Below are 23023 nucleotides of genomic sequence, written 5' to 3'. Positions count from 1 at the left end.
CTAGCGCAGATAGACTTCGTGTGGCTTTGCGCGAAGTTAAAATAAAAAACAACAAACAAACATGTATAACGTATTGAGCGATATTACGTCTTTGTCTATTACAACAATCAATACAAAGAGCTCACCAATCGAAAGTTGAATCGCTCTTTTTTACACAAAATGTTTAGGAAATTCCCAAAAGTAATTATCAGAATGAAATGCGGATTTGTTTCAGTTTGTGTTTGGACTCGTGTCATCCGGAACCCTGTGAATAATAGTCATGGACTCACAGTTAACTTGATATATAAATAGTTTGTGTTTGGACTCGTGTCATCCGGAACCCTGTGAGTAATAGTCATGGACTCACAGTTAACTTGATATATAAATAGTTTGTGTTTGGACTCGTGTCATCCGGAACCCTGTGAATAATAGTCATGGACTCACAGTTAACTTGATATATAAATAGTTTGTGTTTGGACTCGTGTCATCCGGAACCCTGTGAGTAATAGTCATGGACTCACAGTTAACTTGATATATAAATAGTTTGTGTTTGGACTTGTGTCATCCGGAACCCTGTGAATAATAGTCATGGACTCACAGTTAACTTGATATATAAATAGTTTAGAAAAAATGGATTTTTACAAAGTCCTGGGGACCGGACTTCATCGGTATTTCGAGGTGTTAAGTGTTTTTACAAACAAGTGCATCTAAATGTCCAATCATGATTTGGGACTTTCCTAATGACTTGATAAACGTTTGTCGTGGTTCGGTTGGTGTAAATGTTAGTTATATCGCTTTGTTCTTGTTTTTTTATTTCGCGCAAAGCTACAGGAGAGCTATCTGCGCTAGCCGTCCTTAATTTAGCAATATAAGACAAGAGGGAAAGAAGCTAGTTATCACCACCCACCGCCAACTCTTAGGCTACACTTTTACCAACGAATAATAAGATGGACCATCATATAATAACGTCCCCACGGTTGAAAGGACGAGCAATCTGAGAGTCGCGGGTCTAGCACCCTAACCACCTAGCCTTGTCAGGCCGTAAGTTTTGTATCAATTTGACAGTTTAAGTAAGTGCTGTTTGAGTGTAGTTGTAGTTAGTGAATTATCAGAATACACCCACTCTCTCTCTCGCACTTACGAAGTCGGTGGATGCGCTGTTATGTCTGACGTGTCTATACTCGGTGCGAAGTAACACCTGGAACTACAAAGTCTGAGAACATATAAAAACTGTCACATTATAAATAATTTAATTAGCAACTTTCACTGCCGGATTTCTTTTAGGCTCTGATCCATGCAGGTGGCTTGCTTCGTTGATTAGGAGTCAATATATCATTATCACTGACTTATGTGATAACATTCGATATGATTAATCCAAGTAATAATTTTTCAGGAGATAAGTGAAGCGTGTTCGTTAATTTTCTTCTAGTAATTAGATACATTAATGAACGACGAATTTTCCCTTCTCTTCAGGTTCGGACATAGTTGTTCTGAGGTAATCGGAGATAAAGCTAATTCTTATGGAAACGTTGGTGTTTTAACTTTCCGTTAAAGCGAAATTCGAAACGCTGTTACGTTCGCGTTTATTTTTAATCCTTTAACCCCGATCTACTTCATGCATATTCAACACTAAGTAAAAGTTCTACTTCGTACTGGAAAACACAGAACACTCAAACAAACTTAAGATTAAATTAACATTTTAATTTACAGCTCGAATTTTCATTTTCTACTCTTTTTATTTATATAAGAGTTAGCGTACTTAATGTATAGCAACCAAGAAAGATTTTCAAAACATACTTGGAAGAGGCGCTCTAGTCTAACTCCGTTTGCTAAATGCAGAACGAAGCTACAACCTTTCAGTGATTTGTCTAGTAAAAATATCCAAAAATCCGCATAAAGATGTTGAAACAAATTTGAAATATTGTAACCTCATCTATAATCACGCATTAAATACTATTTTTGGATGCAAAACAAGTTCACTTACACCCGGGGACTAGCAAAACACTGGTTATCTTACGGTTTTCTTTGTAACCTAAAGAATAATCTAAGAATCTATAACCTAAAGAACCTAAGAAGAGCGAGTTGTATATTTAAATCACCACATCTTAACCCTTATGGTCATGTAGAAATAGTTCTTTAGTTTTTTACCCTGACAAATCTCAGAAGTTTCGTGCTTAGTGTTTTTTTTTTGTTTGTTTTTTCAGGGGAGTCACTTTTAAGATGTGCGAAGTTTCGTAAACGATCAGTAAATGATCTCTGGAATATATAAAATTCAAATAATAACTAATTCTATAAATGCCTATTTTCTGTGAAATATGGAATTTTCGCTCAGGCAGAAGCGTATGTGAAATATTGTAGTTAAGCCTAACAAATCTGAAAAAAAATAAATTGCTTATACAAGGTTTGGTTTGGTTTGAATTCCGCGCAAAGCTACTCGAGAGCTATCTGCGCTAGCCGTCCATAATTTAGCAGTATAAAACTTCAGGGAAGGCAGGTAGTCATCATCACCCACCGTCAACTCTTGGGCTACTCTTTTAGCAACGAATAGTGGAATTGACCGTGACTTTATAATGCCCTCACGGCTGAAAGGGTGAGCATGTTTGGTGTGGCGAAGATTCGAACCAGCGACCCTCTGATTATGAGTCGAGTGCCTTAACCAACTGGCCATGCTAGGCCTAGCTGACTAGCTTTAAATCCGTCCCTATATGTGATGTAGATCGATTTATCATCGAAGCAGAAGTGATTTTAAAGGTATTTGGAATGAACCTATCTTACATCATTATTTCACATTAAAAGCTCTCGCTGACTGCTGATAAATAGGTGTTATTAACAGTAGTTTTGTTTTGTTTTTAATTGTGTTTATTTGTTGAATTTCGAACAAAACTACCCTACCCCTATCTGCATTAGCCGTCACTAATTTTGAAGTAATATATTAGAAAGAACTCCAACCCCACATACACTAATTCTTGGAATATTCTAACACTATATTAACACTAGTGGGATTTAATGTCACATCATAGCGCCCCTATGACTGAAAGGGCGAACACATTCAGCATGTGATTCAAATTCTCGATTCCCAAATTGTAAGTCGAGTGCCCAAACCACCAGGCTGTGCTGGACCCCATTTTTCATCCTACCTGTGGATGGCCGTTTTTAATTTGTAAATGATAATATATAATGTGAGCACCACCAATATCGAGGCCATTCTTGTCTCTTGTTTTCTTAGCGCAAAGGACTACCTGCACTCTGTATACCACGAAGACACGATTCCCCAATTTTTAGTGTTGTAAGTCCGAAAAGTTACCTCTGAATATCTGGGAGTTTACTATTGCCTAATCGTATAGTGTGAGTTGACTGTCATTCCTATAACGAATTCACGACTTCAGTTCGTGAAGCGCGTCTTTGCATCAGCTGGACATGAACTTTATGCTGTCGGACTCTCACTTCAGAAGTGTTAACTACTAGGCTGCCCCGACCCTATTCTCTCTTGGTAAAAATAAAATGAGTATAATAGTACTAATATCAGGTTATTGCATATGAGATAATTACAAATTATTTTCGGAAATTAACGCTTAAAAGTTTATTTTAATTGTTTTAAGCCGCTGAAAACGAATTTCTAGTTGGACATAAAGTCACCCCTGCAACGCACGATATCAAAATAATTTTCTTCCGATTTTTTTCTTTAATGCTCGGTTCCTTCGCTGCATGTTAATGTGGTAAAAATTACTTGTTTTGTCAAACTCAAATCTCTTAGTTTCCTCATCCAAATCTATCAATCTATCCGGTCCTCGCAACAAATTGTTAAAAGACATGCGTACATATAGAAAGATAAAACAATGAGATAAAAAAGTATCCGAATGTGTTGTAAAGTGTCAAACTTTCGTTCTAACCTTCTGTTTCCTTCTCTAGTAGGGTAGCTGTAAGTCTACATACTTACAACGCCAAACGTTAGGGTTTGATTTTCTGCAATAGCCACAGTATATAGACCAATGGAACTACTCTAAAGCAAACAAGCAAACGACCCTTTATAATAGATAAAAGCTGTGCGGTGGGACGATATTTTACTATTATGAAAGTAAATCAAGGTAATCTAACTGCACATAGATGTCGCTGCAGTTATTAGTTTATGTTTCCAAACACCAGTATCACTAATAACATTTGTTAATATTTCTAAATCTGTAGAAAACAATATGCACGTGCAAATACCTCAGACTTTAAAAACGATCGATTAATGTTAACCCTAGAAGTTCATGTTTAAACCTGTTTTCTGAATGTCTATTGAACATTATAAGTTCAATAATTGGTACTCTATATCATAATTGGACGAAATCTTTAAATTTGGATTTCTGTTTCATTAGGATAATCTGCTGAGCCATCTGACAAACAAAGAGAGTTTACAACTGGCCGTTGCCGAGCGTATGTCTTAGAAACGAGAATGTAAACGTGTAATGGATTGTAGGGGACGCTGCAGTTAGATGTTAGGTTATTAATTAGTAAAGGTATAAAAGTGTTCTTTTATATTAGTTTAATTTTGGTTTTACTTTCCGTATAAATAGGACTTCTTTAATTTTGCGTTCGTTTATATTTGTTTCCAAACTTAGTATCTGTGTGTTTTCCATGGTTATGTCGTGTTTATTTGATTTGCAGTGTTCAAAACAGTGTGGTGTTTTTTAGTGTTTTTTGAATCTGGTTTCCATTTTTCTGCTTGTTTCTCCAATATAGAAGTCGTGGAAGTTATTGCATTGTATTTTATAAATTATGTTGGTGTGGTGTTTGTCAGTGTGGGCTTTAGTTTTGTACTTGGTTTTGAATAAATTTGGTGTTTACTGGAATGTTGTGGTGTTTTTTTTTTCCCCAAATTTTGGTTATTTTTTCGCTGATGTCCGGAATGTATTGCATGCAGCAGTGTAAGGTTTTGTAGTTTGTTGTATCTTGGGATTTATTATTGCTGGTCTAGGTGTGTGTGTATAATTTTTTCCACTATTTTTTGAGGAAATTTATTGATGTTGATGAAGTGTTGTTTTATTTTGTTGGTTTCATCGTTAATTTTATCAGGTGAACATAGTGTTGTGGTTGTGTTTATTTGGTTTCTTAATATGTTGAGTTTTTGTTTTGTTTCATGTGCTGAGTCCCAGGTAATGTATAGTCCAGTATGGGTGATTTTTCTGTGGATTTTTGTTTTGAATTGTGTGTCGTTTTTTTGTGATTTTGATCTTTTTAGTACCTAAACCAGCCGCCATGAGAATACATTTTTTACTTCAACTGGGTTTCTCGTCATCATGAAATTGAATAATAGTATCTTATAGTATCTGACCGCCTCCATGTGGGTGGAAGGAAGAATTCATTTACTGGTTTATCAGTACCGTTTTAACTGTATTATGTCCAATTGAGCCGCCCGGTATAACCAGGTGGTTAAAGTACTCGACTCGTAATCTGAGGGTCGCAGGTTCGAATCGCCGTCACACAAAATATGCTCGCCCTTTCAGCCGTGGGGGCGTTATAAGGTAACGGTCAATCCCACTATTCGTTGGTAAAAGAGTAGCCCCAAGAGTTGGCGGTGGGTGGTGATGACTAGCTGCCTTTCTTATAGTCATACACTGCTAAATTAGGGACGGCTAACGCAGATAGCCCTCGTGTAGCTTTGTGCGAAATTGAAAACAAACCAAACCGAGTCCACATATTCTGTCTTGACAGTGTCGTAAAGTACCTTATTTGTCGCCTGCTGCGGTCTCATTTCTTTTGGATGTCCATGGAGACCTTCCATGGCTTACTAACACAGGGGAGGTCATTATTCTATCAGCAGACTTGTACTGGAATTGATAATGATGAATCTCTTGTCGGCTTTCTATTTAACTGTGTTCGAGTACAGTCATCCACGTCATATGGTCTTACAATGCAATGGTTTCGTTTTCCGAGAGCTTTGTGGAAGTCGTCCACTTTGATCTCTACGTCGATTTGTTCCTGAGTAAGTTGTAGTCCCCACGGTGGAAGAGCGGTTTTTCTACGAACTTACAAGAGTTAAATCGGGGGTTCGATTCGCCTAACGTTGCTTTGCCCTAAAAGAAATAAAGTCACAAATATTGTATCGCTGTTATTATTATTGTTTTTATTTTAGTTTAACCGTTTTAAGAAATTCGGTGAACTTATGGCTGTCACCTGGTGGCGACTGTAGGAATTTTATATGTTTTACCTCTTTACGCAGAATTTTGTTGCTCATTGAGACGAGGTAAGTCCAACCAGCTTCCTCATTATCTTTGATGTAGGAACCATCTGTGACTATGATGTGTGGTAGATGTCAACTGTAGTTTTTAAATAGGGGATGCTGGATTTTTTTTCTTCATCATCTTCTGTGATGTTTCTACATCTGTGTGGAATTCTCATTACACACAGAAATGCCCAGGATCTGGTTTCGACTAATCAATAGTGGTGCTGGAATGTCCCAATAGAAAACAGTCTTGGCTCCCTGATGATTTACAATCTTTAACCTGCATGGGTCTAATGAATAGATTTGCTCGTAAGTGTTGTTAGTAGTCTACAACATTGATGAGTTTGTTTGTTTGTTTTGAATTTCGCACAAAGCTACTCGAGGGCTATCTGTGCTAGCTGTCCATAATTTAGCAGTGTAAGACTAGAGGGAACATTGATGAGACCTGTGTGGTGCAATAGGACCTCTATAGGTGTGGCCAAACCTCATTTTCGACCAGTCTTAAACAGATGTTTTGTTTCTAAAGTACTAAGTAAAAGTCTAGTCATATGCTAGAAACCGAGTTTCGATACTCATGGTTGGCAGAGCACAGATAGCTTTGCATCGTGTAGTTTTGCGCTTAACCACAAACAAACAACGCCTCATTCACTCACTGAACGGACTTGTAATTTACTTTCTAGGTGTTTGGACTCTGTGTGACCTAGCAATTACTGTGTCCAGACTGTAAACCCAAGTGTTCGTGATTCGTGTCTTATGGCTACAGATGTGCTACAAGAGATGGAATGGAAATCATGTTGTCTGGCGCCTTCCCTCTAGTTTATTAATTTAAAATTAAAAACTAGTATAGACAAACAACCCTAGTGTAGTCATGTGCAAAAATTCTAAATATATATTGTTGTTGTTTTTTGCTTGCCGATAAGATAACGTATCTCATGAATGAATGATGAATCGACCACACAGCAGAAATAAAATACAAGATTTATGTACCAGAGCGCATGCGCGAAGCAAAGGGATGTGCGTCTGTGAAGCGCATTGGTTGGTTAGTCTTAAAAAAAACAACTTGTGGTGAGCTAAATATAAATTGTCTTTCTTCTGAAAATTTATATCTTTCTTTTCGAAAAATGAGAAATAAGATTTTGTTGTAAATATTAAAGGTTTTATTTAAAAACCTTTTTGTAATCGGGTCTGTTATTTCATTTCCTCTGTGGTTTATCAAGTAATCCATTTATAAAACTCCTTTTTATGTACAAAAATACATAAATATATAATAACGCTGAAAACAACGGCAAATTGTATTTTACAACAATATCAAGATTGGATATATTTTGTTCACGTTGTCATAAAATTTCTATCCACTCGTTACCTGATGATCAGAGAACCTGGTGAATAAAGTCACAGAGAACCTACTGAATAAAGTCACAGAAAACCTGGTGAATAAAGTCACAGAGAACCTAGTGAATAAAGTCACAGATAACCAGGTGAATAAAGTCACAGAGAACCTGGTGAAAAAAAACACAGAGAATCTGATGAATAAAGTCACAGAGAATCTGATGAATAAAGTCACAGAGAACCTGGTGAAAAAAACCACAGAGAACCTGATGAATAAAGTCACAGAGAACCTGGTGAAAAAAACCACAGAAAACCTGATGAATAACATCACAGGGAACCTGGTGAATAAAACCATTTTACGACCATAATTCTTGATCCATAAGAAGCCTATACAAAAACCTGTGGCTGTCTCTAGGTGGGAGTCTATATGAAATGTTACACAAACCTGTGGCTGTCTCTAGGTGGGAGTCTATATGAAATGTTACACAAACCTGTGGCCGTGTCTGGGTGGAAGTCTATGTGAAATGTTACACAAACCTGTGGCCGTGTCTGGGTGGGAGTCTATGTGAAATGTTACACAAACCTGTGGCCGTGTCTGGATGTAAGTCGTTATGAAATGTTCTTGGTTACATCCATGCAGTAAGTAAAGTGCAACTAGATCATTGTGTAAACACTAAACTTTGCACTAAACCAAACAAAAAAATAAGGATACGATTTTGTAGGTTTTCATTAAAAACATGAAGTGTAATAATTTATTCTAAGTACAAATTTTGATTCCATTTACGTCACATGTTCTAAAATATTTCAGTTAGGCTGTGATATTTTAATACATTATATTTATGGAGAGTCTGACATTTAATCGTGTTGTTTTTGCTTCTGTATTCTTTCTTATGTTATTTATACAGAAACGTTTTGTCTTCATTCAGGAAATGTATTCGACTCGAAGTTAAGCGATTTTTGAAATCCTCCAACACTAAAACCTCAATCGAACAATTCGCTCATGTCTTTTCTAAATATTATAAGTTCACTTTTCTGTTAAAACTTTGATTTCTCTGTTTCTTCGTTCATTTTATGGCAATGCCACATTGGACTGTATCGAACCCCGAACTTTAAATTTAGAAGTTTATAAATTTCCTGATGTCACAACGAAAAACTTCCGAGAAATCGCAATTTTGTGTCTGTTTGTTTCTGGTTCGGGATTTTTAAATAATAACTTATCTTGTACAAAATTAAAACACTTTTCCCCACTCGTAAGAACAAGCAAGTGAATTGGATGATGAAAGAAACTTGTTTTAACAATCGAAAGAAACTGATAATCAGTGATGTAGATAAAACCCACTTGTAGAGAAATATATATATGGAAAAACGGCTCGTTTGGGTTGAGAAAATATTTTACGCAGAAGAGCGAACAACGTTTCGACCTTCTTAGGTCATCGTCAGGTTTACAAAGAAAGAAAGAGGTAACTGACCGGAAGCTGACCACATGTTTGGAACACAACCCCTTCGCTCTTCTACGTGAAATATTTTCTCAACCCAAACGAGCCGTTTTTCCATATATAATAATCGAAAGAAAGGCTACGCTACAATTCCTGTTTATGATATTGCTCGTAATGCAATTGTGTGAATGTTATTTATTACTTAAATTTTGTTACATATAAGTTTTTTAAAGTGGTTTGGTTTTTTTCGAATTTCGCGCAGAGCTACATGAGGGCTATTTTCCCTAACCGTCCCGAATTTAGCAGTGTTAGACTAGAGGGAAGGCAGCTAGTCATCACCACCCACCGCTAACTCTTGGGCTACTCTTTTACCAACGAATAGTGGGATTGGTCGTCACATTATAACGCCTCCACGGCTGAAATAACGAGCATGTTTGGTGTAACAGAGATTCGAACCCGCGATCCTCAGAATACTAGTCGAGTGCCTTATCCATCTGGCCAGGCCGGGCCTTTTTCAAAGTGTATTTGTATCATGCAAGCTCGAATGACTGAACGAATAAATTAAACTGTAGAAAAATAACCTTCTGATCTGTTTCCATGTGAACTCAATGTAGTTCTAATTAATCTTGGTTCTTTACTTGGTAAGACTTAGAGTCAAATATTGGCACTTGCTTAGTTGCTGGACATTAATGTTGAAACGTTGTATACTTTCATTCACACGGCGTGTGTGTGTGTTCTTATAGCAAAGCCACATCGGGCTATCTGCTAAGTCCACTGAGGGGAATCGAACCCTCTGATTTTAGCGTTCTAAATCAAAAGACTTACCGCTGTACCAGCGGGGGACTTATTGACATGGCATAGCCAGGTAGTTAGGGTGTTCGACTGGTCAAAGAGATTTTTTGTTACTAAAACGTTGGAGATAGAACAGAAAATGGTTTAATTCATAAACGATTTAAGTTTTCACTTTCATGATAAATTTTATGCACTTGGCTCTAAGCTAGGTGATCCCATACTACGTCTTTACTTTGTTCACTTGGCTCTAAGCTAGGTGATCCCATACTACGTCTTTACTTTGTTCACTTGGCTCTAAGCTAGGTGATCCCATACTACGTCTTTACTTTGGGCTTGTTATATCAACACTCACTACACGTATAAGGTTTCACGACATTTCTGAATTCCTGTAGCTAAAATCGTAATGAAAAGAGAGTGCAGATTGTAATCGAACATTTATCTAATGAAACGCATTTTGGCTTTTACGACTCTTATTTCGAGAAATCAAGCGTGACGTGACACACACTAGCTCTTATATAGGTTAGATATTTAACTTATATAATGAGTCAATAAAAATACACTTTTTAGTTATCCTTATTGTAAGTAACATGAAACTACAAGAACTGAGGTTTAGTGTTATATTTTTTCAGATCCTTTATCCAAATAATGTAATTTATTTATATTTTCGTTCCCAGTGAAGAATATTCCGTACATTTTACACATTTCAGGTTTTAACTGACAAAACGCTAATCTTATAACCTAATAGCCAAGTGAAAGAAGTAAACAAAAAAAGGAAAAAAATTCGAATAGAAAATTCTTTAATTAACAATATAATTAGTGCAAGTGGTACCGGAGTTCCAAAATTTAGAAACGTTAATTAAAGTTTCATCTTGAAATGATGGCAAAAAAAAAAAAATGATTTTAACAACATTAGATCTGTTTAACTAGCGACAAGAACTTTGTAAGTTAACTTCTGTTGAAAAACTGGTACATGTTATGTTTAAACTGCCTTTCTCTCACATTACAATTAGTCGTAGCTCATCTCGCTGGTTTACTGGTTGGAGTAACTGACTGTGATTCTGTAGTTCGCGCTCACTCTGTTCCCCCCTCCCGCAAGCATACACATTCTGCACTTTGAGATCATAAATGCGTTATAAGAGTGATGGTAAAATCCTATTATTCGATTAGAGTGGCTCGCGAGCTAGCAGATAGTAATGTTGAGGAGCTTCCTTCCCTGTATTCTAATGTTCAACAACTCAACTGTGTGGCACGTGGGATAACTACAAGGTGTGTTTGTGATAACTTCAGTACCTTTGTGAAGACGACGTGAGTTGAAATGGAAAACACATAAAACGTAATCACCGCCACGATTACAATATGGCAAAGACCATTAGGAAATTCTGACATTTACGATTCAAGAAGTCAAAAACGAATTAAAAAGCTTCTTTCGTTTTCTTTGAACATTCTGAAATATTTAAAAACTATTGTTAAAAAGAAAATTCTTAAAATGTAGTCAAATCCACTTGTTTTTTTATACGTTAGCGTAATGGCGTCAATGATTGTATGTTGAATTTTACTGTTATGTTCATTTACAAAAATTATAATTAACTTTTTCAAATAATTGAAAAATAGATTAAAATTAATTAAGATTACTTTGCTTGAGTAATAATAATTTGTTATTAGTAAAGAAGCTTACCCCTTGTTTAACATAAATCTATTACAATAATACTCAGTATTCGCCTGTCTTCAAAATACAAATACACCTTACTCTCTAACTGAGCATGCGCGCGCATTTGACGGTTGTGAACCAAACTCGGATGTAAATATACTTCAGTGGACCTTGTGTACAACGAAGATATTAAAAGTTTATTAGATTTTTATTATTATTTTAAAAAGTCTAACGTTAGATTGTAGAGCAACATTATAAATTTATTGATTCATATCATGAAGTACGGTGAAGCTTAGCCCTAACTATACTAAAGCAAAAATACGTACACGAGTTAATTTGTCTTCAATCTTCATTCAATATAGGTCATACTTTATAAAGGATTAACTAATGTTAGGCCTAGGACAAGTGTAGGCTTACGGATTTCTGTTTCTGCTATTAGAATTGTTTTATATATTTTAGAATTCCTGTATGTAAAGAAGTACTTACACAATAAAGGTACTTATTTTACCTCATATTTTGCGGGTCTATGCTAGTTTTATCATATTTGTCTGATATTGTTTTTGCTATTTTTACGATAAAGAAATGTACTACAAGTCTCGTCTTTAACACTAGTCGTAAGCTCCTTGTAGATTGTTTATCGTATGTGAATCTACTTGAATGCAGCATACTACCTTCCATAGGTTTTTGTTATATAAATAATATACAATACTCTATAATTCCATACAATTCTTATATACTAGCTACAAATAATTAACTTGCTTGATTTTTGTTTGGTCTGAATTTCGCCCACAGTTACACAAGGCCTTTCTGCACTAGCCATCCTTACTTTAGTACTGATGGACTAAATTGAAGGTAACTAGTCACATCACCCACCGCCAAACTCTTGGATTATCATTTTACAAACGAAAAGTGAGATTAATCGAACTATATGACGTCCCTCAGCTGAACGGGCGAGGATGTTTAGCGACGTTGATTCGAATCTGTCAGTCAGCATATAATATGTCCATATACTATCTACTGCTCTAACTACATACACGTTTTTCCTTACTATTCTATCTGCCCTTTCAGCCTTGAGGGTGTTATAATGTGACGGTCAATCCCAGTATTCGTTGGTGAAAGAGTAGCCCAAGATTTGACGATGGGTGGTAATGACTAGCTGCCTTCTTTCTATAAAAGGAGGGTTAGCACAGATAGCCCTCGTATAGCTTTGGGCGAAATTCAAACCAAACCAAACAATTCTGTCTAGAAATGTTCTAGTCGTATTTAAATTTATGAGATAATAATTAATATTTTCCCCTCGTGAACATACAGTCGTATTTAAATTTATGAGATAATAATTAATATTTTTCCCCTCGTGAACATTACGTAACTGAAGTAATCAAGTTTAAACAAGGTGATTGTGGTAATCTACTGTTCGCTTAAAAAAAACTGAATTGAATTTTTAACGACTAATTAAATATCTTCATTTAGAGGCCAACTGAAAACTTTTCATATAATTAATATCATACTTTCTACATCAATCACTGTAGAAACAAACCTTTAAGTTCTTACGAAGACAACAATCCCAATATTCCTGAAAAAAAAACACATAAAAACTGTGGATTATAGTAATTGTGGGTCTTTATTAATTTTACAAATCACGTTGACAGTTCGGTTCCCAAGAATAATCAATAACCGCTTTTGACTCTTAGGATGATAGCCGGAAGATGAAAAACAAGAACCACGCTATTCTTACATTTCTTGTCTTTTCATCTACTTTGTTTAATCAGGGAAGATGGAAACAGTAAGACATCACAGTTTGAACTTCGTCCCGATCTATTTTATTCTGCCTGTTCGGTTTTGCTATGAAACCTAAAATTTACAGTACTAATAATTTTCGAAGTATTTCAGACTTATGTCTTTGATCTGGAACGAGATACCTTTATCACGAGCTCAAAAGATTTCTGATAAATTACTTATAGTAAAATATATATATATATTTAGTTCATAAAAAAACAAACGTTTCTGCATTAATCATTATATTTACATACTATGATTTTCGTAGGGAAAATAAGTCTAAAGGAACTAATAATGTTGATAATGTCATAGAAATTTCGGACTACTACTTCCATATATATATTAATCAATTGTAAAAATAACGAATTAGATATAATTAGTTTGGTTTGAATTTCACCCAAAGCTACACGAGGGCTATCTGCGCTAATCGTCCCTAATTTAGCAGTGTAAGACTAGGAGTAAGTCAAAATAGTTGTCACCGCCACTTCTTGGGCTACTCTTTTACCAATGAATAGTGAGATTGACCGTCATATTATAATGCCTCCACGGCTGAAAGGGCGAGCATGTTTGGTGTGATGGGGATTCGAACCCGTGACCTTCGGATTAGGGGTCGAGTGCCTTAACCCCCTGGCCATATAATTAGTAGAAAACTCATATAATAAGACGTAAATTAAATGAATACAACGATAATTTCATTCGGTTTCCACTTTGAACTTGTTCGATTACATAAACGATGAAGTGTAATTAGGAGTGTTATATATTACACGTGGTCGTGTTTGTTTTGCACGTGGTCCTGTTGGTTCTGCATGTGCTCATATTTGTATTAAACGAACTTGTATGTGGATTACCTATAGTTGTATGTACAGTGTTTACCGAAGTTTAAAATTAATATCATTTTAAATTAAAATAAGTAACGAAAATCACCGAGACACCACGAGTACACGATTCATTACGTATTATTTTTAACTGGAATACACGTCATGAAAAGTTATATATCTAAACCTGGTGAATTATTTACATGTACAGTACAGTGCTATTATTGATATAGATACATTTATTTAGGCTAGTGTTTATTTAATAAGTAGTTTTAAGATGATTAGTTCCTATAACCTTTTCGTTGGACAACTAAGTAACTACGTTATGGCCATATGTGTCTACATATGGAAATGACACAGATAGCCCATTGTGTAGCTTAGTGCTTAACTTTAAACAAACAAAATCTACGAGTGTTAGTCGTTGTGAAGATTACTGTATATTTATGTAGTTGTGTTTTTCTACTTGTTTTCATCATTACTTGTGTTTTGTATTAAAACACGATTGGGTTTTTTGCAATGCACACACTACGGTATCGAAATTCGGATTTTAGCGTTATGAATCCGTAGATTTATCACCAAGCCACAAGTGGGCTTCATCGTTAAAACCGAGTCGTGTGTGCTTCAACATAAATACATGGTAATGAATGGTGTTGCAATTTGCGTTACTAGATAAATCCTCCAGGCAATACTTGTTGGTAAAAACAAATCGTCCTTTCAGCTGTTGGATAATTATAATGTACGGTCAGTCCTACTATTCGATGGTAAAAGAGTAGCCTAAGAGATGGCCGTGGATGGTTTTGACTAGCTGCCTTTCCGTCTAGTCTGTCAGTTCTAATTTAAGAACAGCTACTGCGGAAAACCCTTGAGAAGGTTTGCGCGAAATTGAACAACAACAACAACAAAATTAAACGCCACGTGAAGAAGAGGTCTTAATGAACCTGCCCATCCCTGGTCTGCAAAGACCAAAATCCTCATAACGAAACGAACCAAAGAAATCGCCGAGCATTAGATGTTCGATGTGTCGTGTGATAAAATGAAGAGAAACGTACACTATAGCTGACTGCTATTAGTCAGTATGACTATACAAAAATACCTCGGTCCTTGGACGTATGTCAAACTGTTTTTACACCACATCATAAGGTAGGATCCCCCGTTTATACTTCTGTTTCGTTGGATGGTCAACATGCTGTGGGAAATGTAAATTCCAGATGTAAAGAAGCCTTCAGAACGCTATCACTATGTTTTACTAGACTAAGTTTAAATAAAACAGTTTTTTAAAAAAAGAATAATTTTTTACTTGAGGTGAAGAAGGAATCACATTATGCTACTAAAATAATAAGTTGGGAAACTGTGACTTTTAAACATGATGAACTGGCTTATTTTGTTTCGAAAGATCATTGGTCTGTCTTTTTCGGGTATGTCGAAACATGTATGTCCCCCCCCTTAAAACAACCACTTTATTATGGTTATAAGTCGTTATTTATCAACTCGTTATTACAAACGAGTTCCAAAAGTGTTTATAAGTTTATGTTAAATGCAGGAAATAAACAGAGATGGTATAATTTGTTCTTTAAAAAAATATTTATTTTTATTAATGAAAAGAATTATATCTAAGCCTTGTTGAATCTTGTCACAGCAGACAAATGTTCTTATGTAAACGTTTCCTGACGTACTATCTTGTCTACCGGCACGATGGAAGGTTTTAAAGGAATATTACTACTTTATTTTGAGTCTCAACTGCACAATTTTAAACTCGTTTGACTAAACAACACTTTATATATGTAAAACCGGTTGTGGAAATTTTGTGATAAATTGAACCAGAATACCATTTTCTTTACCAGTTCCAGCATTTATCTGACAAAAGACTATTTCGTTCTCTGCATGTAAGATTTCTAGTTGACAGAAATACTTTATAATGAACAGACAAGTGTGTTTTTTTCTCCACAGTTTCTTCTTGAATTGTCTAAATATATTATAGCCTCTACAGAAGTTTGGTTTATTATATTTTGAATTTCGTGCAAAGCTACGCGAGAGCTACCTACGCCAGTAGTGATAGACAAGAGGAAAAGTAGTTAGTAAACATCAGCTCTTGGGTGCTCGATTACCAACGAATAGTGAGATTGATAGTAACAGTATAATGTCCCCACGGCTGAAAGAGCAAGCATGTCTGGTGTGGCGGGGTTTCGAACCTTCGATTTTCAGTGTGCGATTCGATTGTACATTAAGCACGAAGTCATGCTGGGCCGAGTATTTTGTTATAATAAAAAATTAATCTGTAAACGAATTGTTTTGTGGTCATTTCAGAAGAAAAACCACAACTGCTCCACGTGATTAAATAGAACTTCTAATCAAAAGTAGTCGCTATATTTCGGTTAGAACAAAATAAACCCTCATCTGTTAATAAAGCTAGTTCTGTACAACAAACTGACTAAAATTACATAATGTCATTACAGCAGAAAACCCTATTAGAATTTCATTGACCTTTCAGTTGAGTATTCTTGCTGTCGACATTAACGGTCGTAATCCCAGTAACATCCCAAAAGATTCGGCCAGCCAAAGACAATCAATAATGCAAAATTCATAAAGTGCTATAAACATGTAGGTTCAAGAAGTCTTGATAAATCTGAAATAGAAACCCTTATAACTCGAGCACTTTCGAAAGGTGGGCCTTACTTCTTCAGGAGCAATCAATAATGCAAAATGAGGTGTGAAACGTAATATTGAAAAATTACTCAGAATTATTTTAAACATTATAACCAGTAATATTAAACTATCAAAAATAAACCAGCTAGAGCAATGTTGATTTAATGAACACTTTGAAATCTACTGCATCTTGGCCTTTACATACCTCGTATATCAAAACCGCGTTTTAACCTACAGACTGCTGAGACACTAAGACAGCCCTTAAGCCATTTCTCCCACACTCGTATTTATTACAGTTAATATAAAATATTCCACAGTTGTTTGTGAAACTGTATTTTCTACAACCAATAATTAAACCAATATCACCTCTATATTTAAGTGAGAAATTATGATGTGTTTGCTACTCCTTCAGTGAAGACAGATCTTTTAGAATTAAAGACAAATCTTCAAGTGGCAACAATTATTTTTTGTTTTAGACAAAAAATGTAACTAAATAATGCTGAAAGAAAAATACTTATGAAACATTTCATACTTTTTATTGGTTATCCAAGCACACATTGAACTACCTTGACCCCTTAAAATAAACTTACTGACGGGCATGAGTATGAACCTTAGCATCTGTGTATTATATATAATATGAACTTTAGCATCTGTGTATTATAATACACATATTATAATTACAATATGAACTTTATCTCAATTTCTGTGTTTATAATTCTGCATTCATTTGAGAGAGAAAAGAATGAACAAAGATTTTACAAGGTTCCCAAATAATGTGTCAAATGTTTAACGTATTTTCAAAAGAAAGAATTTCAGTCTCTGTATACTATGATTATGCGTTTATTTAAAAAAAAAGACAAACTATTTTCAGATAATTTGCAATAATCAACAATGATTTTACAAAATTTGGATAGTAAAGTGTTGAGAACTTAACAGATTTTCCCACGAAGAAAAGGTAAATGAAAGATGACACAAGAAGTAAGAGTTGGCTCCATCTTCTCCCAACGATGATACCAATTTCTTTGTCGTAATGCATTTTTCGCTCTTTCCTACCCTTTCAAAATAAACAGTTTTATAATAATTTTAAAAGATTTTCTTTGTTATGTTTGTCATGAAAAACATCTTCCAATCAAGATAACTGATGCTACCTTCACGATTTCTCTGACACACTCCTTTTGGTTTTTTAGGGTGTTTGTGAATAGTACTAATTTTCTAAATGAATCATCTCCCGAGATGCGGAAGGTTACAAATTCAGCGTTAGGATGCAAAAAAATGTCCTCCATGTTGATGGGAAGAGTTGGTGGCGAGAGTCGTACAGATGAATTAGTTGTACTTTTAGGAGCTGTTTTAACGTAGGCCTAGCTGCACAATGGGCTATCTGTGCTGTTTAAACATACAATTTAATGTTTGTTATAAGCCCAATGTTTACCGTCTGGACAGCTGGGGGATGGTGTAACGAAATCCTACCATTCTTCTATTGAAGTAATATATGCGTCGCCAAATTAAAATATTAACCTGTTTTGGCAAAATTTTTAGTTAGCAATGAAGCTATAAAATACCAATGATTAGCAAAATACCACCATCAAGTTCGTTCTACTTTTCATATTTTAAAGAATACAAGTCCTAGGTGACGGAAGTTAGGCTTAAAATGACTATTTAAACTACTTGGAGATTTTATTAAAATTTACGAACAGAGGAAACTACAGATTTTTTTTAGTTTATCACGAATTTGTGTGCATATATAATAATTTAAATATATAAAAAGAACGAATAATGAATGGTTAACCAATAGTAGAGCTCAGAAAATTGGCTCAAAATCGCTCAGATTCCAAACATTCAGACACAATTTATTTTACAATAAGATTATTGAATGGTTGATACTGTTTACACTTGAACACAGATTGCTACGAATTTTAACGCATATTGGTGTGAGTTTTGATTCACGTTGTTAGAATTTTGGCACACACTGGTGTGAGCTTTGAAAACTCGTATAATGTAAATATTAACTTAACAAAGATATTACAAGAACATTTGAGAGACAATTAGCACATGTCGAGCACTGAGAAACACTATGGAACTACTATTATTACAGTAAAGTTTACAGTATTTCAATCAAAGACTGCTTCTTGAAAGCTTAACTGAATTAGTTAAAGAAGTTCTAAAAACAAAACTAAAATAGTTGTCATTCATTGCTGTATCCCGTATTAATTTTCCTTTTATATTAAAACAATAAGACGAAATAAGACAAAGGCTTACATCTCCTTGTGTCTTCAGTAGATACAGGAAGAGCAGTGTTAGTAATTGATTCGTGATATAATACGACCATTAATGCTATATAACCAGACATTTTCCCCGCCTTTACAAAATCCACGTGTTCTTCTCTTTATTAATATTAAAACACGTACCAAAACGACTACCAGGAAGGATTCCTCTAACACATGTAATCTTGCGTAACTCGTTCTACGAACTGATAAACTTATTCAGATTGTTTGTTTGTTTTTGAATGTCGTGCATAGCTACACGAGGGCTATCTGCGCTAGCCGTCCCTAATTTAGCAGTGTAAGACTAGAGGAAAGGCAGCTAGCCAACCATTGGGGCTACTCTTTTACCAACAAATAGTGGGATTGACCGTACCATTATTATGACCCCAAGGGCGAACATGTTTAGTATGACAGGGACTCGAACCCATCACCCTCGGATTGCGAGTCGAGTACCTTAACTATCTGGCTTTGCCGGACCGTTCAGGTAGTTAGTTATTGTAATTCTGACATAGGAAGTAGTCTGATATATCATAGACCTGACTTGTCTAACCAAAAATAAGTTTAATTTAATTTAGATAACAACAGTCTATGAAAATAAGGGGTCTTCTCAATATGAGATGACGAAGTATCAATATATTATTCTGGAAACATAAGTGACTATATAGGACGGACTACCTGACCAAAGAAGGATTACATGGATGGTATCTGGAATGGAAAGGTTGCTATACTAATCATGACAGTGAAGAGTTGATAACTGATTTTTAAAATCAGTTTTAATATGAATATTAAAAGCAATACCTATCGAAACCGACAATATGCGTTTTATTATACATTAAAGTTTACCTTGACACTTGTGAAGATGTTTTGTTTTACATGTTTGTCATATTGGCAAGTCGCGAAACCGTCTATAGAAAAACAGTCTTATAAATGTTTCATATCTTCACTGAATTCATAGTTTATATCGTGTCTTTGATATGTTTTACATCGTCTCTTGAGCATGTTTCATGTCGTCCTTCAATGGCAATAAAATGCTTCTTTGGAAACAATGCATTTAGAACTAGAATCCTCGAGTAGAAAACTCAGCTTTCCACACTTTTTTATCTTTGTATTTTTCTCTAAAATTGCTATCATACTGAGCTAAACGTAATCCAGCATCACGACCTCTCAAACACCGAGATTCTCCGAAAGTCGTGTTTTAGGAACATAATTTATACAATTCTATCCTTTTGGATCAAGGATCTTGAATTTGCCTTGAAGACCTTAAGCTGCTCTCGAACGTGTAAATATTCGCCATTTATCAACCTAACAGAAGCAATTCTTTGAAGTTCAATGTTTTGACTCTCAAGTACTTTGAAATTCACCGAGGGACTTTTTTTTTGTTCTTCAGGACCTGCTTATTTACGTCAACTTCGAAACTTTGCTATTTTGAAAATTTAAGACTGCTTTATATAAATATAGATGGAATAAAATAAATCAATTTCTTGTCTTAAAAATATAGCTAACTTCAGATTTTTAACGGAAGAATAGCTTCAGATTCAACTCTGGGATAAGAAATCAGTTGTTTTTCGTTCTGTTTGTTATATTTAGGTGTCAAACATCTTTAATTTTCAACCTTTCAGTTTGAACTAGTGAGAACTCAGGTTTTTCTGCCTCAAAAAAAACTTTTTAGGCTTAGTATGTGATCCTGAGGCTTAGGCCTATACAGGTCAAAGTTTAAAACGAAAAAAAAATAGAAGTATAAAATGATCTAGACAATGCAAATAAATAACAGAATTTTTAACCAGTTAAAAAAAGTTACACTAACTGAAAATATGACTAAATATGCTTTTTTCAACTATTACATTTGTATAACATGAATATTTACATAAGCCTAAAGTATACTACGGTGATGAGTACATCACTGAAATTAAGCGTTCTAACTACAGTAAAAAAATAACAATAAAAAGGGGTATTTATGTGAATATTTCAATCATACTTTCTTCTGGAATATTAAAACTTTAACAACAAGCAAATCCAGTTAATCGTTTTTTAATCCTTAGTTGAATCAGCGTTACTTACACTGGTGTAATTAGAGATACACATACAAATCATAACAAATATGTTGTAGTCAGTGACCTCTAGTGTGCATCTCTAATTTCTTTGATTGCTAATTGCACTTAGTCTAAACTTGCAATCTCAAGTCATAGAGATGACGAAGTTTATTATTCTGGAACAAAAGTGACTATATAGGGTTACCTGACCAAAGAAGGGTTACATTTTACCTTTTACCTAATCATTTTACAACGTGCCAATAATATGTTGTTTTCAGAATTTCAACGTACCTTTAAAACTACAACCATATTGAAATCCCTTCCCAATACAGACATATATATATATCAAAACTACTAAAACTGTTTGCACAACATACTGAAATCCCTTCTATATAGTACAGTAAAGACAGCACACAAAAGCAACAACAAACATATAAAACACATAAATTTCGGAATATCTATTTAGGCTAGCTTTACGAAGACAACGTGAGTTTGAGGGTGTTTGTTTGGGCTAGCTTCATGTAGACGTAAGTTCGAGAGCATCAATTATAGAAGTTTAACTCACTCCAAGTAGTGTTCATGACTTTTTAACTGTTTATATTTGTTTTAGTCAGTACAAAAGTTGCTTATGTGAATTTCGGATGCTTATTTTGTTGCATCATTTATAACGTTAACAGTCAAGGGTAACTTTCTTGAAAATGGGCAAATCTGAATACCATGTTCATCCGACACTCGCCACCAGGTTGGTATTTTAAAGTCTATTTTCTCAACACTACGACGAAGGTAAATTAATCGCTGAGCGAAAGGTTGAATTAGGATAATAATCAAAATAACAATCGCTGATAAATCTAACCGCTGAAGACAAAGCTAGCTTTTGGTGACTGTAGTTAGGGTTAAGCCAATTAACGTATTTGTTTGTTTGTTTTTGGAATTTCGCACTAAGCTACACGAGGGCTATTTGTGCTAGCCGTCCCTAATTTAGCAGTGTAAGACTAGAGGGAAGGCAGCTAGTCATCACCACCCACCGCCAACTCTTGGGCTACTCTTTTACCAACGAATAGTGGGATTGACCGTAACATTATACACCCCACGGCTGAAAGGGTGAGCATGTTTAGCGCGACGCGGGCGCGAACCCGCGACCCTCGGATTACGAGTCGCACGCCTTACGCGCTTGGCCATGCCAGGCCAGGCCAATTAACGTATACGAAGCTAAATCATGAAATGGAATACGCATTGAACCGTCTTCGAAGGCAGTGTAAAAGTAATAACAATAAGAACCACGCACCAATCAGGTGACATGTAACAAATGCTTTTTTTTGTCTTTTGAAAAAGCAGTATTAGAAAATGATAGAAAATACTTAATTTCAAATAATTCTAATAAATGGTTTAAGGACTTCACAAAAAAATGTACTTTATTTTTAAAAATTATGCCATCGTTTTGCCGCAAATATGTTTTTCCAACAGAAAATATTTTATATATGAAATATATAACCGCTAGAGGGAATTAAGCAGGGTGTAGCCACATTATGAGAGGGAAGAAAACGTTAAGACTAATGGAGAATTGGGTGGAATAAAAAGTAAAATGAAAATTTAATGGCAATACTTAACTCGTAAAACAGCGGAAAGAAGTAAGTTCAAAAACTTGTATTTTTATCATTATATAAAGTTTCAAAGCAGATTTTTCGTTATACTTTTGTGAAGTAGTGTTTTGGTTTATAGAAAACTAAAGGATAGGGCATTTTAAAGTTAGACAGTTTTTCTTAAGAAGATAAACCTGAAACTGAACAGAATTTGAAGCAGTGGTGTCCCCATAGAACAATGATAAGTCGATAGTCTTAAAACGTTAAAATTCAGGGTTCGCAGTGAACATAGCAGATAGCCCAAAGTGGCTTTGCTATAAATCAAACAAAGAAATCGAAAAAGTAATTATCTTTACTGAAGAGAATGTTGCTGGCTCTCGCTTCCCACTCATTGGTAAATAACTACAGACGAAATGGGGAAATCCTGGCACTTATTAAACAAAAGCAGCAGTTGGTAGGTTTTGTGCTCAACAAGCTGATTGGCTAATCGTCTCTACTGATCATTAAAGTAGAACAGAAATAACAGAAA

Source organism: Tachypleus tridentatus, chromosome 12 (assembly GCF_004210375.1).
Source record: "Tachypleus tridentatus isolate NWPU-2018 chromosome 12, ASM421037v1, whole genome shotgun sequence".
NCBI lineage: Eukaryota > Metazoa > Arthropoda > Merostomata > Xiphosura > Limulidae > Tachypleus > Tachypleus tridentatus.
This window is presented reverse-complemented; position numbering follows the sequence as displayed.